The sequence below is a fragment of the Triticum urartu genome, chromosome 4A, assembly GCF_056163025.1.
Source record: "Triticum urartu cultivar PI428250 chromosome 4A, HENAU_Tu73, whole genome shotgun sequence".
NCBI lineage: Eukaryota > Viridiplantae > Streptophyta > Magnoliopsida > Poales > Poaceae > Triticum > Triticum urartu.
Genome location: NC_141876.1, coordinates 178898078 through 178922255, shown reverse-complemented (window position 1 = coordinate 178922255; position 24178 = coordinate 178898078). Strand labels below are relative to the sequence as shown.

The following is a 24178-nucleotide window of genomic DNA, read 5'->3' as shown; positions in this document are numbered from 1 at the left end:
CCCACTGCCACGGGAGGGTAGGACAAAAGATGTCATGCAAGTTCTTTTCCATAAGCACGTATGACTATATTCGGAATACATGCCTACATTACATTGATGAACTGGAGCTAGTTCTGTGCCATCCTATGTTATAACTATTGCATGATCGATCGCATCCGACATAATTCTCCATCACTGATCCATTGCCTACGAGCTTTTCATATATAGTTCTTCGCTTATTTAATTTTCTGCTGCTACTGTTACAATCACTACAAAACCCAAAAATATTACTTCTGCCACCGTTACCACTATTATCATATTACATTGCTACTAAATACTTTGCTCCAGATATTACGTTTCCAGGTGTGGTTGAATTGACAACTAAGCTTCTAATACTTGAGAATATTCTTTGGCTCCCCTTGTGTCGAATCAATAAATTTGGGTTGAATACTCTACCCTTGAAAACTGTTGCGATCCCCTATACTTGTGGGTTATCAAGACTATTTTTTGGCGCCGCTGCCGGGGAGCATAGCTCTATTCTTTGAGTCACTTGGGATTTATATCTGCTTATCATTATGAATAACTTGAAAGATCAAATAACCAAAATATATCCCTCAACTACGAGGGGAGGTAAGGAACTGCCATCTAGCTCTGGACTTGATTCACCTTCTGTTTTGAGTAAACTTGCGACACCTACACATGCTATTGATTCTGATATGTCGCATGTTATTGATGATGCCACTTCTGCTTTGCATGATACTTATGATGAAACTACTTCTATGGTTGATACTACTGTGCCACTTGGTGAATTTCTTGATGAACAACTTGCTAGGGCTAGAGAGAGTGAAATTATTGAAACTGATAATATTGATGAAAGTGATGGTGAAGATTCTCCCCTAGATATGAATTTCCTGTTGTTCCTGAGGGTTATATTATGGATGAAGAAACTGCTAGAGACTTTCTTGCTTGCAATGATAGAAGTGATCTTAAGAAACTATTAGCTAAGCTGAAAGAAAAATCTCTGAATGCTAGAATGAAATATGATCCTGCTTATGCCACTTCACCTATCTTTATTACTGATATGGATTATGATTTCTCAGTTGATCCCGATATAATTACTTTGGTTGGATCTGATCCTTTCTATGACTATGAATCTGAAACTGTTGTGGCACATCTTACTAAATTAAATGATATAGCTACCATGTGTTACTAATGATGAGAAAACTCGCTACTATTATATCCTTAAATTATTTCCGTTCTCATTAAAGGGTGATGCTAAGATATGGTTTAATTCTCTTGATCTTGGTTGTGTGCGTAGTCCCCAGGATATGATTTACTACTTCTCTACTAAATATTTCCTCGCTCATAAGAAACAAGCTACTTTAAGGGAAATATATAATTTTGTGCAAATTGAAGAAGAGAGTCTCCCACAAGCTTGGGGGAGGCTTCTCCAATTACTTAATGCTTTGCCTGATCATCCTCTCAAGAAAAATGAAATACTTGATATCTTTTATAATGGACTAACCGATGCTTCCAGAGACCACCTGGATAGTTGTGCTGGTTGTGTTTTCAAGGAAAGAACAGTTGATCAAGCTGAAATTCTATTGAATAATATGTTGACTAATGAAAATAATTGGACACTTCCTGAACCAACTTCTAAGCCAACTCCGAAGAAAAGGGGTATTCTATTTCTCAGTCCTGAAGATATGCAAGAGGCAAAGAAATCTATGAAAGAAAAAGGTATAAAAGCTGAAGATGTTAAGAATTTACCTCCTGTTGAAGAAATACATGGTCTTAATTCATCACCTATTGAAGAAACACACGGTCTTGATAACCCGACACAGGTAGTAAAGGTAAACTCTCTCTATAGATATGATAAAGCTAAAATCTCTCCTGCTAAGTTTGCTAGCCAATGTTTGGATGAATTTGATAACTTTATGGTTAAGCAAGAAAACTTCAATGCTTATGCTGGTAGACAATTGAAACATAATGCTTATATGATAGAACACCTGAGTGATTATATGGCTAGTGTTAAAGGTGAACTTAAACTTATTAGTAAACATGATTGTATGGTTACCACTCAAGTAGAACAAGTACTTAAAGCTCAGAATTATTTGCTCAATGAATTGAATAGTAAGAATAATGACTTTGTTGTTAGATTTGCAACTAGAGGAGGTAAAGTGACTCAGGAACCTTTGTATCCTGAGGGCCATCCTAAGAGAATTGAGCAAGATTCTCAGAGAACTACTATAGATGCACCTAGTCCTTCTAAGAGGAAGAAAAAGAAAAATGATAGGACTTTGCATGCTTCTAGTGAACCTGTTGTTGAGACACGTGAGAATCCCAATGATATTTCTATCTCTGATGCTGAAACACAATCTGGTAATGAACATGAACCTAGTGATAATGTTAATGATGATGTTCATGTTAATGCTCAACCTAGCAATGATAATGATGTAGAGATTGAACCTGTTGTTGATCTTGATAACCCACAATCAAAGAATCAACGTTATGATAAGAGAGACTTTGTTGCTAGGAAGCACGGTAAGGAAAGAGAAACATGGGTTCAAAAACCCATGCCTTTTCCTCCTAAACCATCCAAGAAAAAGGATGATGAGGATTTTGAGCGCTTTGCTGAAATGATTAGACCTATCTTTTTGCGTATGCGTTTGACCAATATGCTTAACATGAATCCTTATGCTAAGTATATGAAGGATATTGTTACAAATAAGAGAAAGATACCGGATGCTAAAATTTCCACCATGCTTGCTAATTATACTTTTAAGGGTGGAATACCAAAGAAACTTGGAGATCCAGGAGTACCGACTATACCATGCTCCATTAAAAGAAACTATGTCAAAACTGCATTATGTGGTCTTGGAGCTGGTGTCAGTGTTATCCCTCTCTCTTTATATCGTAGACTTGATTTAAATAAGTTGACACCTACTGTAATATCTTTGCAAATGGTTGATAAATCAACTGCTATACCTGTTGGTATTTGTGAGGATGTGCCTGTTGTGGTTGCAAATGTTACTATTTTAATGGGCTTTGTTATTCTTGATATTTCCGAGGACGATAGTATGTCTATTATTCTTGGAAGACCCTTTTTGAATACTGCAGGGGCTGTTATTGATTGCACCAAAGGCAATGTCACTTTTCATGTTAATGGTAATGAGCATACGGTACACTTTCCGAGGAAACAACCTCAAGTCCACAGTATCAATTCTATTGGATAAATTTCAACAATTACTATTGGAGGTTTTGAATTCCCTCTTCCTATTGTCAAGAAGAAATGTGATATTCTTATTGTTGGGGACATGCATATCCCCGTTGAGGTAACATAGTGTTATTCGAAATTTCTCCGGTTCCATGTTATTCAGAATGAATTTGTTAACAAGACTTGATCAACCTTGTTAGTGGATTCCTTTTGATAAGAATGAGATGGATGAATTTAGAAAACACAACTCTTTGTACCCTATTTTTACTTTCTGTTATTTATATTAAATAAAGAAAAATAGTAATTTCTATTAGTTTTCTGAATTATCAGTGCAATAAAGAATACTCTAAAAATAAAAGTTCTCCAAATGCCCTAAAAATTAAATATGATATTTTCTAGAATATTTGAGAATATCTGGCACTGAAAACACAGCAGGAGGAGCAGCCACGTGCCCACGAGGGTGGAGGGCGCGCCCACCCCCTGGGCGCGCCCCCCTGCCTCGTGGACCCCACGTGGGTCCCATCCACTTATTCCAGCCACCACACACTCCATCTTCATCCCAAAAAAATCACCAACCACCTCAAGCACGAGTTCTAGCTCATCTTGCTGCCATTTTCGATCTCCTAGCTCAAAGCTCCATTCACAAAACTGCTTTGGGGGATTGTTCTTTGGTATGTGACTCCTCCAATGGTCCAATTAGTTTTTGTTCTAGTGCTTTATTCATTGCAAATTTTTGCTGCTTAGGTGACCCTGTTCTTGAGCTTGCATGTCAAATTTATATGGTCAAAAGTAGCTTTAATGCATGATATAGTCTTTAGGCACTTGTGGGAGTAGTTGCTATCAATTTTGTTGAGTTTGGTTCACTTTTATTTTGAAGTTACTGAAAATTTCAGAAATTTTTCAGAGGAAGAAATATGTTTAGGAAAATGTACCAAGGTGGTTCTTCAAGGAAGCAAGGACCTAGACCCGCAATACGTGATGCGGACGATGAACCACCAAGGGATGCTCAAGTGCGGCCTTGTGAATGCCCGTTAGAGGACTTCATGTTTTGAGCAGGAATCAAGGAGGAATTTGAAGCATATGTGCGTAAAGCCGATCTTGAGAGCTTCATGGCAGATAAGTGCCGTCAGTACCACTACCTCACTGATTCCTTTGTGAGAAGGTTTGAATTTTCATCATCACGCAATTCTCAAACTATCCTGTTTGATCTTTATGATAAATCTTATACCATGGACTTAGAAGATTTTAACACTGCTTGTAAACTCCCACAATGGGGTAATGTTAGTGAACCTCGCAAATCTGAATATAGAGATTTTCTTGCTAGTATAACTATGGGGGAATCTAGAGATGTAATACAAGCCACCATGCGGAGCATTCATTTTCCCGCTATACATTATTTTGCTCTCTTCATAGGAAGGTGCATAAATGGTAAAGATGAAGCATGTCACATGTGTGTACTTGATCTTAGCGTTCTCAGGAGCGCTATTTTAGGAGATAAACAATACAACTTGGGGGCTATTGTTGCACGTAGGTGGCATAATAATAGTATTCATGGAGATTTCTTTGGTGGAATTTATGCAACTCGTATAGCTAACTTTCTTGAGATACCCATACGTGGAGACAATATTGATTTGCCTCCTTCTTATCTAGATTATGATGCTATAGTTCGTCATCACTTTGTTGAGAGGAACGACCAGTCCCTCCAGTACCGACTAATCTTTGACAAACGACGCATCTCTCACGTCGCTCTCCCTACTCCTGCTTTCTTTGACTTTCAGGCAAAGGGGAGATATGTTATAACCAGGGAGGAGGCGAACGAGTATAAGAGGAGGACGAAGACAGCTCACCTCCAAGTGGCAGCTCATGAGGCAATAGTTGCTGCATCACAATACGACCCCAACTACAACTTTGGATATTCGCCAGGCCAGCCGTGGCAGTAGACCAACTGAGGCCAAAAGCCTAAGCTTGGGGGAGTACGTATTTCTCACCGACATGCTAGTTGTCGGTGCTAGTTGTCGGTGCTCATACTTTTTCATTGTAATATCCATGCTAGTTTATTTCCCTTTTTATGCTATCTTCTTGTGTGTTTGATAAACCTTAAGAAAAAACCAAAAAATTAGTTGTAGCTTTTAGTTAGTTTACTTTCTATGCCTGTAGTCGTAGTAACTAAAAACAAAACTCGAAAAGATTTCTCGTTCTTCTTTTGCTTGTTGGGAGCTTTCCCGTGTAAATAGTTTTGTTTCTTTTCTTTGGGGGTCGAGATGAAAATGTTGAGTGGCTCTTATATGCATTATTGTTGATCTAACAAAGAGCCCATATTACCTTGTCTTCTCTCTTGAATTGAATGCTTGTAGATTCCATCTTAGTCCAATGCACGTGCACTATTATTATTATTATCCACACTATTCGGTCGTGCAAGTGAAATTGTAAATATGATTAGTTCATCGTTCCTGATTCAGCCTATTATGAAAGAAACATGTTTGCAATGACAATTAGAGATTATAGTTGCTTATGCCATGCTTAATTAGCTAGGAGCTTATAATGGTTTACCTTGCATGCCAACATGCTATTAAAATGGTTGTGATGTGGTATGATAGGGTGGTATCCTCTTTTGAATGATTCGAGTGGCTTGACTTGGCACATGTTCACACATGTAGTTGAAATAAAATCAACATAGCCTCTACAATATTTATGTTCATGGTGCATTATATCCTACTCATGCTTGCATTCGGTGTTGATTAATTTTAATGCATGTTCATGATTGTTGTCGCTCTCTAGCTGGTCGCTTCCCAGTCTTTTTCTAGCCTTCACTTGTACTAAGCGGGAATACTGCTTGTGCATCCAATTCCATAAACCCCAAAGTTATTCCATATGAGTCCACCATACCTACCTATACACGGTATCTACCTGCCATTCCAAGTAAATTTGTATGTGCCAAACTCTAAACCTTCAAATAAACATTATGTTTTGTATGCTCGAATCGCTCATGTATCAACTAGGGATGTCTGTATCTTCCATGTTAGGCGGGTTATTCTCAAGAGGAGTGGACTCCAATCCTCACTCACGAGAAAATGGCTGGTCACCAGGATACCCAGTCCCATGCTTTATGCAAATCAAATCAAAATAACTGCAAACAAAACTCCCCCAGGACTCTTGTTAGTTGGAGGCACTCGTTGTTTCGAGCAAGCCATGGATTGATGCTTGTTGGTGGAGGGGGAGTATAAACTTTACCATTCTATTTGGGAACCTCCTATAATGTGTGTAGCATGGAAGATATCGAGATCTCTCGGTTGTTATGTTGACAATGAAAGTATACCGCTCAAAATATTATTCATATCTATTTCAAAATCGAGCTCTGGCACCTCTACAAATCCATGCTTCCCTCTGCGAAGGGCCTATCCATTTACTTTTATGTGGAGTCATCACCCTCTTATTAAAAAGCACCAGTTGGAGAGCACCGTTGTCATTTGCATGTATTATCGTTAGTTTACATTGAGTATGACTTGACTGGATCTCTTTTACCATGAATTACAATGTCTAGTCAGTCCTTGATCTTTAAAGGTGCTCTGCATTTATGTTTTGCGGTCTCAGAAAGGGCTGGCGAGATACCATCTTGTTATATCATATTATGATTGTTTTGAGAAAGTGTTGTCATCCGAGATTTATTATTATTGCTTGCTAGTTGATTATGCCATTGATATGAGTAAACATGAGACCTAAATGTTATTGCGAATGTGGTTAGTTCATAATCTTTGCTGAAAACTTGAATGCTGGCTTTACATATTAACAACAACAAGAGCAAACAGAGTTTGTAAAAGTTTTTCTTTATCACTTTTAGTTTATCAACTGAATTGCTTGAGGACAAGCAAAGGTTTATCTACTTTTCCAGACACTTTTGCCCTTGTTTTGGACTCTAACTTGCATGATTTGAATGGAACTAACCCGGACTGATGTTGTTTTCAGCAGAATTGCCATGGTGTAATTTTTGTGCAGAAATAAAAGTTCTCAGAATGACCTGAAAATCAACGGAGATTATTTTTGGAATATATAAAAAATACTAGAAGAAGAATCCATGTCAGGGGGCCCACACCCTGTCCATGAGGGTGTGGGCGCGCCCCTGCCTCGTGTGCCCCCTGACGCTCCACCGACCTCAACTCCAACTCCATATATTCATGTTCAGGGAGAAAAAAATCAGAGAGAAGGATTCATCGCATTTTACGATACAGAGCTGCCGCCAAGCCCTAACCTCTCTCGGGAGGGCTGATCTGGAGTCCGTTCGGGGCTCCGGAGAGGGGAATCTGTCGCCATCGTCATCATCTACATTCATCCATCACCAATTTCATGATGCTCACCGCCGTGCGTGAGTAATTCCATCGTAGGCTTGCTGGACGGTGATGGGTTGGATGGGATTTATCATGTAATCGAGTTAGTTTTGTTAGGGTTTGATCCCTAGTATCCACTATTTTCTGAGATTGATGTTGCTATGACTTTGCTATGCTTAATGCTTGTGACTAGGTCCCGAGTGCCATGATTTCAGATCTGAACCTATTATGTTTTCATGAATATATGTGATTTCTTGATCCTATCTTGCAAGTCTATAGTCACCTACTATGTGTTATGATCCGGCAACCCCGAAGTGACAGTAATCGGGACCACTCCTGGTGATGACCATAGTTTGAGGAGTTCATGTATTCACTATGTGTTAATGCTTTGGTCTGGTACTCTATTAAAAGGAGGCCTTAATATCCCTTAGTTTGCAATAGGACCCCACTGCCACGAGAGGGTAGGACAAAAGATGCCATGCAAGTTCTTTTCCATAAGCATGTATGACTATATTCGGAGTACATGCCTACATTACATTGATGAACTGGAGCTAGTTCTGTGTCATCCTATGTTATAATTGTTGCATGATCGATCGCATCCGACATAATTGTCCATCACCGATCCATTGCCTATGAGATTTTCATATATTGTTCTTCGCTTATTTACTTTTCCGCTGCTACTATTACAATCACTACAAAACCCAAAAAAATTACTTCTGCTACCGTTACCACTATTATCATATTACTTTGCTACTAAATACTTTGTTGCAGATATTAAGTTTCCAGGTGTGATTGAATTGACAACTCAGCTGCTAATACTTGAGAATATTCTTTGGCTCCCCTTGTGTCGAATCAATAAATTTGGGTTGAATACTCTACCCTCGAAAACTGTTGCGACCCCCATACTTGTGGGTTATCACTCGTGCCCATAGCCTGTCGGAGGGGCTCGTCCTCCAATTCAAATTGATGGATGACGGCCTGCTCTCCGTCAAGGTCTTCGGGCTCTTGGAACTCGCTTAAGGTGTTGTGCGGAGAGATCCTCCGACGGTGAAACCTCCTCCTTCGAGCGGTAGTGACTAGGAGGACAGCGACAACGAGGGAGTCAAGCGGGAGGACGCCGACTCCGACTCCAACTGACCCCCCCCCCCCCCCGTCCCTCGGCCCTGCGCCCTGCCGAGGGTCTTCCTCATCAAGCTCTCCATCGGCGAGTTCCCTGCTGCTTCCTTTTTGCCTTCACCTGCCGCACCTGGGAGGAAAGGGGCAAGAACGGAGATCACGGGGAACCTATCTTTCTTTTTAAATTGCAGGCACTTGCCAAATCTTAATTTCTATATAATGTAATATCTCGAGCCCATGATTGTATCATGTTACCTTTGTACTCGCATCAGCATATTAATGAAAAAGTCTAGTCCTGCCGGTAACTCGTGCACATGTATGTTCGTGCGGAGGCAAAATGCCTCCTTAGTGTCGATAAATGAGTCCTTCTGGCAAGCCACCTTGTCGGCGCCCCTTGCGCCTGCCGGAGAATCACATCTGCCGGGTTACAGACAAAGGGCCCAGCCCCCCGTCCACCTCTTTTTGACAAGGGTCAACATGGCCATTCTGACTGAAGCGGTGTTCGAGTCAGAAATGGGAGCCCCCGAGTCCTTAAAGACGAGTGGCGAGGTTTTCTAATGCACAAGTCGCAGGTTACGAATACGAATGGGTAACAGGTAAACTTTATCTGTTTGGTTTGCCGGGGATCATTTTGCCGAGCGGTCTTCTCAACTTCTCGCCGGAGCCGGGTCCTTGGCAAGATCGCGCGTCCTTGCCGTGGCGGGAAAGAAGTGAGGACAAAATCACGGAACCTCGGTGGTTCACTAACATTTACTGGAATCAAAAAGCAGTACAGTACCCTGGACAAGCATGCATATACGTATATACACAAACATGGAAATTGATAGGAAACTATACATACTAAGGGATTCCTTTTCCCTGACTGTGCACAGGGTCTACACCTGGCTCCGCACATAGGGTTACATGCCTTGGCGGCAAGGCTAGTACGAAACAGGGGTTGCCGGGGCTTCCGGCAACCGCGCCTTAGGGGTAAAACTTGCGAAGATGTTCAATATTCCAGGAGTTGCTCATCGGAATGCCATCTTCGGTCTCCAAGTGGACTGCGCCAAGCTTGGTGACTCGTATTACCCGATAAGAGCCTTCCCACTTCGGTGTCAACTTGTTTGGATTCTTGGGGGATTGAATCCGCTGAAGAACAAGGTCGCCTTCCTCGAGGCTTCGGGCGTGAACCTTGCAGCTATGATAGCGGCGCAAGGCTTGCTGGTAGCGAGTGGCTCGCACAGCAGCCTGAAGACGATCTTCCTCAAGGAGCGTTGCATCATCTTGGTACAACTACTCTTTCTCAAGCTCATCATAAGCGAGCACTTGAGGTGACCCGTATATGAGTTCACTGGGGAGATGTAATGCCCCGTATGTAACTTGCCATATTTGTATTCCAACTCTTGCCATTTTCGGCACTAAGTTATGATATTCCCTCGTGGTTGGGTTTTGTCTTCGTTTTGCATTTCGTCCATATCATGTCATCATGTGCATCGCATTTGCATATGTGTTCATCTCATGCATCCGAGCATTTTCCCCGTTGTCCGTTTTGCATTCCGGCACTCCTACGTCCTCCGGCGTCCCCTTTTGCCTCTTTTCGTGTGCGGGTGTTAAACGTTCTCGGATTGGACCGAGACTTGCCAAGCGGCCTTGGTTCACTACCGGTAGACCGCCTGTCAAGTTTCGTGCCATTTGGAGTTCGTTTGATACTCCAACGGTTAACCGAGGAACCGTAAAGGCCTCGTGTGTGTTGCAACCCAACACCTCTCCAAAGTGGCCCAAAACCTATCAAAACGCCCTCCATCCTATCGGTCGTTCGATCACGATCGCGTGGCCGAAAACCGCACCTCATTTGGACTCTCCTAGCTCCCTCTACCTATATAAACCCCCTCTCCCCCGAAATTTTGGGCAAAAACCACCCCTAACCCTAGCCTCTTCCTCCTCCCGCCGCCGGTCGTATCGGGCCGGACACGTCCGCCCACCGCCGCCCAGCGTACTAGAGGCTGCCACATGGCGCCGCCTTCCACCAGTCGTCACCGGCCCGCTCGGCCCGTGCGGAGCCCCCGCGGCCCGCGCCCGGCGCGCCTCCGCCCGCCGTCGCTTGCGCTCGCCGCCGCCTCGACCGCCGCCCCGACGCCGGTCGCCGACCACCGCGCCGCCTCCCGGCCGCCGCGCCATGCCACTCCGCTGGCTGCCGCCGCCCACTCCGCCGGCACGCCGCCCGGCCTCTCCCTCGCCTCCACCGACCGGATCCGGCGAGGAGCGCCTCAGATCCGGCCCCTTCGTCCACTCCGGCCACCTCCCTCCTCTCTGGCGAGGACTCCGGCAAGCTCGCACCGCCGCCTCGGGAACTGTGCCAAGAACCCTAGATTTGGACCGAAGGTTGACCCCGATTTCGTCTAAGTCTTTTTCGGCCATATTCTTTATGCCATGTTCTTCGCATCATAACTCCGTGACCATAGCTCCTTTTCGTGCATATGAGATACCGAATTGTTCATCAGGAGATGCTCTTCATTTTGTTCCATTGTGCCATGTTTGTTTGAGTTCATCTTGATGCCTAAAATGCTGTTGCAAGAGTGCTATAAAATGTTAGTGTATGATTCTTAACAGATTATGGACATTTGTCATTTTTGCCATGTTTAATGTGTGCCTCCTATAAACTTGAGCTCTACATGTGTTTTGGGCTATGCCATGCCATCTTTACAGGGGTGTATGCAATGTGTTTTTGTGATCAATGTGGTGACTAGCACAAGCATGCAAAGTAGCTCTCGTGATGTTGCTGATTTCAGGGACTTAGGATTCTTCCAAGTCATTTCCCTGATGTTATTTTTATGCCATGTATTCATGTTGCTACAGAGTGATCCATGCCTCTTTTGAGCATGTCCAGTAAGGATGACTTTGAGATATTGTTATGTTCTATCCATCCATGTCTTTGTTTGCAATTATGGAGTACCCTAGCATGACTCAATCTTGCTCTACTTTTGCTATAAAATGTTCCTGGCAGATTGTTTACGTGTTAATCAATTTTGCCGAGGTTGTTGTAGTTGATCCATGCATGCTATGAGTGTGTTCTTGCCATGGTTAGCTACTTGATCATGTCTTCTTGCTGGGTGTATGCTTAGTTTGTCATGCAATGCCTTTTGGTTAGTGCATCGAGCTTGCAAACATGCCTACGTAACTCTGTTATGCCATGTCCAGTTTTCTGCCAAGTCTGAATCTGTTAACGAAACTTGCTATGTTTACATGGGTGCCATCATATTTTCCGATCCTTTTTGGCTTATGGTAAGTAAGGGACTTTTGTTATATGCTTTGAGTAGTTTCATGCCATGCCTTGCTTTGCCATGATATGTTCCTGTAGCATATTGTTATCTTTCTCTAAACATTGCTTCCTGATGTTAAATCATGACATGTTATTTTCACCAAGTCTGAGAACCTGATATCTTTTGCACTTTTGCAATGCTTGTTTGAACCTTCTATTGTGTGTTTTAGCCATAGCTCAGTGTTCACCTTTTGTCAAGAATCTTGAGTGGATCACTGCCATGTGCTTTGTTGCTATGTTAGAGTGCAGTAGCTTAGTTTCTTGTTGCATTTTAGATGGCATCATGTTGTTAGTCGCAGAATAGTGCCTTTATTGTTTTGCTTGCCATTTGCAAACCGTGCATCCGATTCCGGTGATCTTTATATCGATTTCGACCGAAATTAACTCATCTTTCCAACGGCGCTCTTGGTTTGCCAAGTTGAGGCCTGGGTCAATCTTTTCCTTCCAGAGCACGCATATGCATTGCATATTACATCCCGCATAGCATGCCATGTTTTGCATCATATTGCTTGTGCATTGCACCGTGGTTGATTGTGTTTCCCTTGCTTGTGTTCTTGCTTTGAGTAGAGCCGGGAGATGAGTACGTGATCGAGGAACCCATTGAGTATGCTTATGAGGATCAGGCTTACATCAACTCGGAGAACTTTGCAGGTAAGATGACCATACCCTCGAAATCACTTCTATCTTTGCTTGCTAGTTGCTCGCTCTATTGCTATGCCTATTCCGCGATACCTACCACATGCTTTTCATGCCTCCCATATTGCCATGTCAAACCTCTAACCCACCTTGTCCTAGCAAACCGTTGTTTGGCTATGTTACCGCTTTGCTCAGCCCCTCTCATAGCGTTGCTAGTTGCAGGTGAAGATTGGAGTTTGTTCCTTGTTGGAACATGTTTATTGTTGGGACACCATTATTATATCTTGTTTACTTTAATGCACCTATATACTTGGTAAAGGGTGGAAGGCTCGGCCTTATGCCTGGTGTTGTGTTCCACTCTTGTCGCCCTAGTTTCCGTCATACCGGTGTTATGTTCCTTGATTTTGCGTTCCTTACGCGGTTGGGTTATAATGGGAATCCCTTGACAGTTCGCCTTGAATAAAACTCCTCCAGCAAGGCCCAACCTTGGTTTTACCATTTGCCACCTAGCCTTGTTTCCTTGGGTTCTGCGGACTCAAGGGTCATCTTTATTTTAAACCCCCCCCCCCCGGGCCAGTGCTCCTCTGAGTGTTGGTCCGAAACGGGCAGCCTGCGGGGCCACCTCGGGGCAACTCGAGGGTTGGTTTTACTCGTAGCTTGACCTATCCGGTGTGCCCTGAGAATGAGATACGTGCGACTCATATCGGGAATTGTCGGCACATCGGGCGGCTTTGCTGGTCTTGTTTTACCTTTATCGAAATGCCTCGTAACCGGGATTCCTAGTCTGATCGGGTCGTCCTGGGAGAAGGAATATCCTTCGTTGACCGTGAGAGCTTGTGATGGGCTAAGTTGGGACACCCCTGCAGGGTTTTGAACTTTCGAAAGTCGTGCCCGTGGTTATGGGTAGATGGGAATTTGTTAATGTCTGGTTGTAGAAAACCTGAAACTTAACTTAATTAAAATGAATCAACAGCGTATGTAGCCGTGATGGTCTCTTCTCAGCGGAGTCCGGGAAGTGAACACGGCCTCGTGTTATGCTTGAACGTAAGTAGTTCTAGGATCACTTCTTGATCATAGATTCTCGACTGTGCTTTGCCTTCTCTTCTCGCTCTCATTTGCGTATGTTAGCCACCATATATGCTAGTGCTTGCTGCAACTCCACCTCATACCTTTTCCCTACCCATAAGCTTAAATAGTCTTGATCGCGAGGTTGTGAGATCGTTGAGTCCCCATGACTCACAGTTTACTTCCAAAAACTAGATGCAGGTGCCGATGATACCATTCCAGGAGATGCGACTAAACTCAAGTGGGAGTTCGATGAGGACTCAAGACGTTACTACGTTTCCTTTCCAAACGATCAGTAGCGGAGCCCAGTTGGGGCGATCGGGGATCTTATGCATTTGGGTTGTCTTTATTTTGGTTCCGTAGTCGGACCTTGATTGAATCTGGATGATGTAATGCTATATTTATGTATTGTGTGAAGTGGCGATTGTAAGCCAACTATGTACCTCTTTCTTATCCAGTACATGGGATGTGTAAAGATTGCCCCTCTTGCGACATGCCTACAATGCGGTTATGCCTCTAAGTCGTGCTCTGACACGTGGGAGATATAGCCGCATCGTGGGTGTTACAGGAGAACTGCTTCTGCCCCGTATACCAGGGCAAAGGGTGTCTGGCCAGTGGCTCGATTTGGTGTTGTCCTGATTGACCAAAGAACCGTTGGCAACTCATCAATCCAGCGCCTTCCACACTTGTGTAGCTTGTCAAAAGTTCTAGTCTTGAGGCCTCGCAGCACTTCCATTTTCGCCCTCTCAGCCTGGTCGTTACTTCTGGGGTGGGCAACATAAGCAAAACAGACCTTGCTGCCGAGGTCTTGAATGTACTGCATGAAGGTGCAGCTCGTGAACTACGTGCCGTTGTCGGTGATGACTCTGTTCGGCACACTGAAACGGCAGACTAGTCCCTTTAAGAACTTGACGGCTGACTATGCTATTACCTTTCTCACTGGCTCCACTTCCGGCCACTTTATGAAATTGTCGATCGCGATGTACAAGTACTCAAAGCCCCCGACGGCATGGGGAAAGGGGCCCAGTATGTAGAGCCCCCAGACCGAAAATGGCCATAAAAGAGGGGTTGTCTGAAGAGCTTGGGGGGTTGATGAAGCTTCTTTGAATGGAACTGGCACGCTTCACACTTGGTTACTAGTGCAGTTGCATCCTGGAGGGCGGTGGGCCAGAAGAAACCTTGCCAGAACGCTTTGCCGGCAAGAGCCCTTGACCCTATGTGGGAGCCACACATGCCTCCATGTATCTCTACCAACAGCCTCAGTCCGTCCTCTCGAGGAAGGCACTTCAATTTCACACCGTTCGGTCTTCTCCTGTAGAGGGCATCATCCACAAACTGGTACATGCTGGACCGACGGGCTACTTTCTCTGCTTCTTCCTGCTCCTCGGGGAGCTCTCCTGTTTGGAGGAAACGGATGGTGGGCTGCGCCCATGCCGGAGCCTGGGGCTCGATGGCAAGGACTAAAGGCTCATCTTCGACCGTAAGGGCAGCTACTTCTATGGCCAGGGCGTGAGGCCCTAAAGAGGGTTTTTGCCCTCCGGCAAGCTTGGGACTCCCGGCAACGTCCTTGCCGGCGGCTCCTGGGAGCTCAGCGGGAAAGTACTTGCCGGGTCCCCCCTTACTTCATTTGTTCTGTCCTGCTGATGGTTCAATGGATGGATGAGTTAACTGAAGCACAAAGGTACCTGGTTCCACTGGCAACTTGAGGGCAGCACGCTTTGACAGGTCGTCAGCAATGCCGTTCTCCGCTCGGGGAACATGCTCTGCTTGCAATCTGTCAAAGCGCTCTTCCAACTTCCTCACTTCATCCACATAGGCCTCCATCAACGGGCTCTGGTAGTCCTCGTTTACTTGCTTGACGACGAGTTGTGAATCACCTCTGACGATGAGCTTTCTAATTCCAAGATCTGCAACGATTCTGAGACTGGCCAACAACCCCTCATACTATGTCGTGTTGTTCGTTGATTTTTCTCGGGGAAAGTGCATCTAGATTACGTACTTGAGGCGCTCTCCGGTGGGTGCGACGAGCAATACGCCGGCACCAGCACCTTGGAGTGAGAAAGCTCCATCAAAGTACATAATCCACTCACTGCTCGTCTCCTTGCCGAGGAGGGTGGTCTCTTGAATCTCCTCATCGGGCATTGCGGTCCATTCTACTATCAACTCCGCCAAGGCTCGGCTCTTGATTGTTGTAGTACTTTCAAACTTGAGGCCAAAGCTCGACAGATCCAACGCCCACTCCACAATCCTCCCAGTCGCATCTGGGTTGTGCAAGATTCGTTGCAACGGGAGGTGCGTGACGATGGTGATCTCATGTGCTTGGAAATAGTGGCACAGCTTTCTCGAGGCCATGAGGAGGCTGAAAAGTAGCTTCTGCGTACCATAATATCTTGACCTAGCCCTGCAAGAGGGAACTGACAAAACAGACTGGGTGCTACACCATCTTCTTCTTCTGTCCTACTTTGCTCATCTCCTCAGACTCCGCCTTGCCGGGATCGGGTCTCGCCGGGGGTTCTGTCTTGCCGACGTCAAACCCTGCCGGGGATGGCCCCGGCCCGCCACCCGATGGCTCCGCTACTACTGCTGCCTCTTCCTCAAGTTCCCTCTGCACCACCAGCGCGGCACTGAACACTTGATTCGTTGCTGCCAAGTATACCAGCAACGGCTCTTGCGGTTTGGGCGCGACTAGTATCGGCGTGGAGGAGAGATACCTCTTCAAATCTTATAGTGCAGCCTCTGCCTCCGGAGTCCACTTTACTGGACCCGCCTATTTAAAAACTTTGAAAAAGGGAAGGACGCGCTCAGCACATTTGGAGATGAATCTACACGGGGCGGCAACGCAGCCAGCGAGCCTACGGACGTCTTTGACCCGCTTTGGTGCTTCAATCTGCTCGATCGCCTTGATCTTGTCGGGATTTGCTTCAATTCCGCGCTGAGACACAAAGAACCCAAGAAGTTTGCCGGACGGGACACCGAACACGCACTTCTCTGGGTTGAGCTTGAGGTTGATCTTACGCAGATTTGCAAATGTTTCTTCTAGGTCTTGTACGAGCATAGCCCTGTCCTTGGTTTTGACCACTATATCATCCATATAGGCTTCCATATTTCTATGTAATTGGGTCTCAAAACCAATTTGGACCACTCGGGCAAACGTCGAACCGGCGCTCTTCAACCCAAAAGGCATCTGTACAAAACAGTACGTACCACATGGGGTGATGAACGCGGTCTTCTCTTCGTCTTCTTTCATCATGAAGATCTGGTGGTATCCTGAATAGGCGTCGAGGAATGACAGTAGGTCACACCTGGCAATGGAGTCTACAATCTGGTCGATGCATGGCAGGGGGAAAGGATCCTTTGGACAAGCTTTATTGATATTTGTGTAATCAATACACGGCCTCCACTTCCCATTTGCCTTACGCACCACCACCGGATTGGCCAACCACGTGGGGTGGAGTACTCCTCTAACCAGGCCTGCCGCCTCCAACTTCCTGATCTCTTCTATGATGAACTCTTGTCGCTCCAAAGCTTGCTTCCTGACCTTTTGCTTGATGGGCCACGCATGAGGACAGACAGCAAGATGGTGCTCAATCACCTCCCTGGGAACGCCGGGGATGTCGGATGCTTGCCATGAAAACACATCGACATTTGCCCACAGGAAGGCGACGAGCGCTCTTTCCTATTTGCTATCGAGGGTGGAGCTTATGGTGAAAGCCCCGCCCGTGTCCTCCACCTTGACGGACACCTTCTTGGTTTCTGGTGGTGCAGCCTTGGACTTCTTGCTCTTGCCGGTGGAGCTCTCTGGCACGTCCTCAACAGGAGCGCAGCACTCCGAAGAGGTGCGCTTACCGGAGTGGGTGCAAGAGGTCTCGCCAGAAGAGATCTTGGCGGAAGGGGTCTTGCCGGCCTTCTTTTTCCCTGGAGCTTCAGTGGCAGGGGCAAGTGTCTTCGCGGCAGTTGCTGCAACTACCTCTCGGTAAAGTTGATCGGTGCAGATGAGCGCATCTTTCTTGTCGAAGGGGATGGTGATGATGGTCAGCGGCCCTAGCATCTTTAACGTGTTGTAGGCGTAGTGGGACGCTGCCATGAACTTGGCCAGCGCTGGGCGGCCAAGGATCCCATTGCATGGCAAGGGGATCTCGGCGACATCGAAGACGATCTTCTCCGTCCTATAGTTCAGCTCGCCTCCAAACATAACGGGCAGCGTGATTTTACCTTTAGGCTGGTGATAATCCCCAAGTGCAGGGAATCATCATAGCAATTCCCAAAGGTGGAAGTGATAAGTATGGAGTGTCGAACCCACAAGGAGCTAAAGGTAAGATCAATATTCTCTCAAGCCCTATCTGCCACTGATACAACTCTACATACACCGAACGTTTGCTTCCAACTAGAAACGAGAAATAAAACTACGTTGTGGGTATGAAGGGGATAACTTTGCATGATATCAGAGGGCTAAAATATAAAAGTAGGTGTTGTTATCATAAAGTTAGAATATTTTACTAAATATTATAAATAGCGAGTGTGGAATAATGATGGATCGGTGTGCATAATTATCCTAGGCAATCGTTAACAAGACCGATGGTCGTCATTGCAATTTCATACGAGGGAGAGGTATAAGCTAACATACTTTCTCTTCTTGGATCATATGCACTTATGATTGGAACTCTAGCAAGCATCCGCAACTACTAAAGATCATTAAGGTAAAACCCAACCATAACATTAAAGCATCAAGTCCCCTTTATCCCATACGCAACAACCCCCTTACTCGGGTTTATGCTTCTGTCACTCTAGCAACCCACTATAAGTGAATCATAAACGTATTGCAACACGCTACAGCAGGAATCCCTCACGCTTGCGCGACATGGAGGGCATAATAGGACAGCACCTAAATAAAACATACAACTCATACCAATCTAGATCAACAATCAATCCAACGACAAAGGATATCTACTCAAAACATCATAGGATGGCAACACATCATTGGATCATAATATGTGGCATAAAGCACCATGTTCAAGTAGGGATTACAGAGGGGTGCGGGAGAGTGGACCGTGTAAAAGAGATGAGGATGGTGATGTTGATGAAGACGGTCACCGCGGCGATGATTCCCCTCCCGATGGCACTCCAATGCCACCGAGAGAGAGGAGGAGAGGTTCTCCCCCTTGTGCTTCCTCCTCCATGGCCTCCCCCTGGATGGGGAGAGGTTCTCCCTCTGGTCCTTGGCCTTCATGGTGATGATGGACCCTCCGGGATCCTCCTCCATAGCCTCCGGTGATGATGGCCCCCTCCGGTAGGGTGCCAGATAGGGCCTAGATTGATTTCTCATGGCTACGGAGGCTTGCGGCAGCAGAACGTCTGATCTAGGTTAATATCTGGAGGTTTGGGTATTTATAGGAGAGGTTCGCGTCGAGAAAAAGTTAGGTGGCCCCATGGGTAGTCCACGAGGCACAGGGGCGCGCCCAGGGGGTGGGCGCGCCCCCCACCCTCGTGGGGCCCATGAGACTCCCCTCTGTTATATTTTTTATCCAGTATTTTTTATATTTTCAATAAAAATTCTCCATTAATTTTCATCGCATTCCGAGAACTTATATTTCTGCACAAAAGCAACACCACAGTAGTTCTGCTGAAAACAGTGTCAGTCCGGGTTAGTTCTAATCAAATCATACCAAAATCATATAAAACTATTGTAAACATGGCATGAATACTTCATAAATTACAGATACGTTGGAGACATATCAGCATCCCCAAGCTTAATTCCTGCTCGTCCTCGAGTAGGTAAATGATAAAAGAAATAATTTATGAAGTGTGAATGCTAGCAAGTTCTTTAAGTTTGATCAATGATAGTTTCAATCACTTTTTATAGCATCATTATATATCATAATAGTAGCTCAACTCATAAAACTTCTCATGATCAAGTAACAAGCTATTCACATGTTAAAGTATAGATCATAAACTTTCTTGAAAACTAACAAATTGTGTTCTTAGTCATGAAACAATTGGAATTCATCTTATTTTTGGGAAGGGTCTATGTAAGATCTTTGATTCAGCAAACTTCACATACTCAACTATCATTTAATCTTTCACAATTGCTAACACTCATGTGATATTTATGGGTTCAAAGTTTTAATCAGACACTGAGAAAGATAGGGGATTATAGTTTCGCCTCCCAACCTTTTACCTCAAGGGTAATGTTAACAATAATAATTTATGAAAACCTACATCCAAGTGATATATATATATATATCCAGATCGCTCCAACACAAAGTGCTTGCCAAAGGAAAAGTGTAAAGCTTATTTTCTTTACACTAATAGATCATACATATTTAGAGAGCAATTTTTATTGCATGCACCGATGACAACTTACTTGAAGGATCTTACTCAATACATAGGTAGGTATGGTGGACTCTCATGACAAAATTGGTTTAAGGAATGTTTGGAAGCACAAGTAGTATCTCTACTTGGTGCAAAGAATTTGGCTAGCATGAGAGGGAAAGGCAAGCTCAACATGTTGGATGGTCCAAGACAATATAACGTTTCGGATATAGGAAAACATAACCCATTAAGTTGTCTTCCTTGTCCAACATCAACCTTTTAGCATGTCATATTTTAATGAGTGCTCACAATTGCAAAAGATGTCCAAGATAGTATATTTATATGTGAAATCTCTCTCCCTTCAATATTCTTTCATGAATTGTTAAAGTGACCAATTTTGCGTTTGCTAACTTCCAATACGTTTACTACATATACTTATTATGTGTGAAGTCATTACTACCCATGTTGTAAGCGTATGAAACGTATATAAATTCAGATTTATGATATTCAATTCATTCAACCATTTACTCATAGGATATATGTGAAGCACGTGAGTAAATGACAAACTACTCCAAAAAGATATAAGTGAAGAACACTGAGTAGTGAAATAATTAACTAGCCATGGGAGGATTCTTTTTCATTCAAGATTTCAGATCCAATGGTTTTATTCCAACAGCAAGTAAAATTTAAAATACAATCCAAGCAAAACACATATCATGTGACGAATAAAAATATAGCTTCGAGTAAGGTATACCGATAGTTTTGAAGACGAAAGAGGGGATGCCCTCCGGGGCATCCCCAAGCTTAGGCACTTGAGTCTTCCTTGAATATTACCTTGGGGTGCATTGGGCATCCCCAATCTGAGGGTGTTTCCACTCCTTATTCTCCTCATATCGATGTCTCACCCAAAGCTTGAAAACTTCAATCACACAAAACTTAACAGAACTTCGTGAGATAGGTTAGTATGATAAAGAGTAAACCATTCACTTTGGTACTGTCAAAGACAAGGTTCATAATTATTCTCACACAATTCCTACTGTACCAAATCATTTCTACAATTTATATTGATAAATATAAGCCATAGAAACTAGAAAACAGGTAAGCTATGGAATGAAAACAAAATCTGTCAAAAACAGAATAGTCTGTAATGACCTGAACAGCAACCATACTTCTGCTACTCCAAAAATTATGAAATAAATTGGTGGATGTGAGTAATTTGTCTATTAATCCTCTTAAAAAAGAATCAACTCAATCGCACTCCTCTATATGATAGCTAATCTCGTGAGCGCAAAGTTTCTATTTTTTAATGCAAGATCACATTAACTTTCACCCAAGTCTTCCCAAAGGTCTTACTTGGCACTTTATTGAAACAAAAGCCATAATACATGATTACTACAGTAGCTTAATCATGAGAACACACACAAATAGTAAGGTTAAATATTGGGTTGTCTCCCAACAAGTGCTTTTCTTTAATGCCTTTTAGCGAGGCATGATGATTTCAATGATGCTCACATAAAAGATAAGAATTGAAACATAAAGACAGCATCATGAATAATATGACTAGCACATTTGAACCTAACCCACTTCATATGCCTAGGGACTTTGTGAGCACACAATTTATGGGAACAAGAATCAATTAGCATAGGAAGGCAAAACAAGTATAACTTCAAAACTTTAAGCACATAGAGAGGAAACTTGATATTATTTCAACTCCTACAAGCATGTATTCCTCGCAAATAATAATTTTCAGTAGCATCATGAATGAGTTCAAAAATATAACCAGCACATGAAGCATTTTGTTCATGATCTACAATCATACAAATTTTACTAGTCTTCACATAAGCAAAATTCTCCTCATTCGGAATAGTGGGAGCAAACTTCTTCTAAATCCACATTAGATGAAAGTATTATTCATACTCCAAAAGATATAAGTGAAGTTCATGGAGCATCCTACAATTAATATATACTAACTAATATCCAAGCTCAAAATATATAAGTGAAGCACACGAAGCATTCTATAATACCATACTCAAAAGATTTAAGTGAAGAACAAAGAGCAATTCTATAAGATAATACTCAATAAAGGGCTATCTCATACTAGCATAGTTATTAAAGGAAAAACAAAAACACAAAGGACACAAATTATGTGAACAAAACAAAAACCGAGGTATACCAATAATTGTTGAAGAAGAATGATGGGATGCCAGCAGGGGCATCCCCAAGCTTAGATGCTTGAGTATCCTTGAAATATTTACTTGGGGTTCCTTAGGAATCCCCAAGCTTGAGCTCTTGCCTCTCTTTATTATTCTCATATTGATAGCTCCTCGATCATCGAACACTTCATCCACACAAAACTTTAACAAAAACTTTGTGAGATCCGTTAGTGTAAATAAAGCAAATCACTACCTTTAGGTACTGTTGCAAACTTATTCCAATTTCATATTAGAACTATATCTACTGTATTCCAACTTCACCATGGTTCATACCCCCTGATACTACCCATAGATTCATCAAAATATGTGAACAACTCATAGAAAACAGAATCTGTCAAAAACAGGACAGTCTGTAGTAATCTGGAAGTTTAGTAAACTTCTGTAACTCCAAAAAATTCTATAAAAAATATAACAAATTAAACAATTTGTACAGAAGTAATGTGCAAAAAGTTTTAGACCCATTTGACTTTCTAGTAAAAAAATGTAAAATCACGCGCTACAGCCAAAGTTTCTGTTTTTGTACTACACAAAGTAAACAAGCAATCTAATCATCCTAAAACCAAGGCTTGGCACATTATTTTTATAATACAATGGATATATACAAGGGCATAATTATTTTCAGAGAAGCTTCCATGAAAAAATTTGCATTGTTTCCATGATCATGAACACAAGTGTTCAACGTCGACCCTCATTTCTCCAATGCATAACCTTCCAATCACTTGTCTTATTGAAAAACTTTTTAGGTATGAGAGGCAAGTAAATTTTTTTGTATTTTTATTCTTTAGAAAAAAATGTATGTTTCACCCACAACTAAACAGAAACAAAAAAGGAAAAACAAAATCTACTTAGTGAAGAAAGCAAACAAGCATACACAAGAATATCAACCCCACGCTATTGCTCCCTGGCAACGGCGCCAGAAAAGAGCTTGATAATCCCCAAGTGCAGGGAACCATCGTAGCAATTCCCAAAGGTGGAAGTGAAAAGGTCGAACCCACAAGGATCTAAAGGTAAGATAAATATTCTCTCAAGCCCTATCTTCCACTGATACGACTCTACGTACACCGAACGTTTGCTTCCAACTAGAAACGAGAAATAAAACTATGTTGTGGGTATGAAGGGGATAACTTTGCATGCTATCAGAGGGCTAAAATATAAAAGTAGGTGTTTTTATCATAAAGTTAGAATATATTACTAAATATTATAAATAGCGAGTGTGGAATAATGATAGATCGGTGTGCGGAATTATCCTAGGCAATCATTAACAAGACCGGTGGTCATCATTGCAATTTAATATGAGGGAGAGGCATAAGCTAACATACTTTCTCTTGTTGGATCATATGAACTTATGATTGGAACTCTAGCAAGCATCCGCAACTACTAAAGATCATTAAGGTAAAACCCAACCATAGCATTAAAGCATCAAGTCCCCTTTATCCCATACGCAACAACCCCCTTACTCGGGTTCATGCTTCTATCACTCAAGCAACCCACTATAAGCGAATCATGAACGTATTGCAACACCCTACAGTGGGACTCCCTCATGCTTGCGCGACACGAAGGGCACAGTAGGACAGCACCAAAATAAAACATACAACTCATACCAATCTAGATCAACAATCAACCCAAAGACAAAGGATATCTACTCAAAACATCATAGGATGGCAACACAACATTGGATCATAATATGTGGCATAAAGCACCATGTTCAAGTAGGGATTACAGCGGGGTGCGGGAGAGTGGACCGCGTAAAAGAGATGAGGATGGTGATGTTGATGAAGACGATCACCGCGGTGATGATTCCCCTCCCGATGGCACTCTGATGCCACCGAGAGAGAGGAGGAGAGGTTCTCCCCCTTGTGCTTCCTCCTCCATGGCCTCCCCCTGGATGGGGAGAGGTTCTCCCTCTGGTCCTTGGCCTTCATGGTGATGATGGCCCCTCCGGGATCCTCCTCCATAGCCTCCGGTGATGATGGCCCCCTCCGGCAGGGTGCCCAAGAGGGCCTAGATTGATTTCTCATGGTTA

The 24178-nt window shown here is 43.5% G+C and overlaps 1 pseudogene; it reads left to right on the top strand.

Moving 5' to 3' along the window:
* Positions 1 to 1592: 1592 nt before the first annotated feature.
* LOC147975302 (uncharacterized) lies at positions 1593 to 3323 on the top strand (annotated as a pseudogene).
* Positions 3324 to 24178: the final 20855 nt, after the last annotated feature.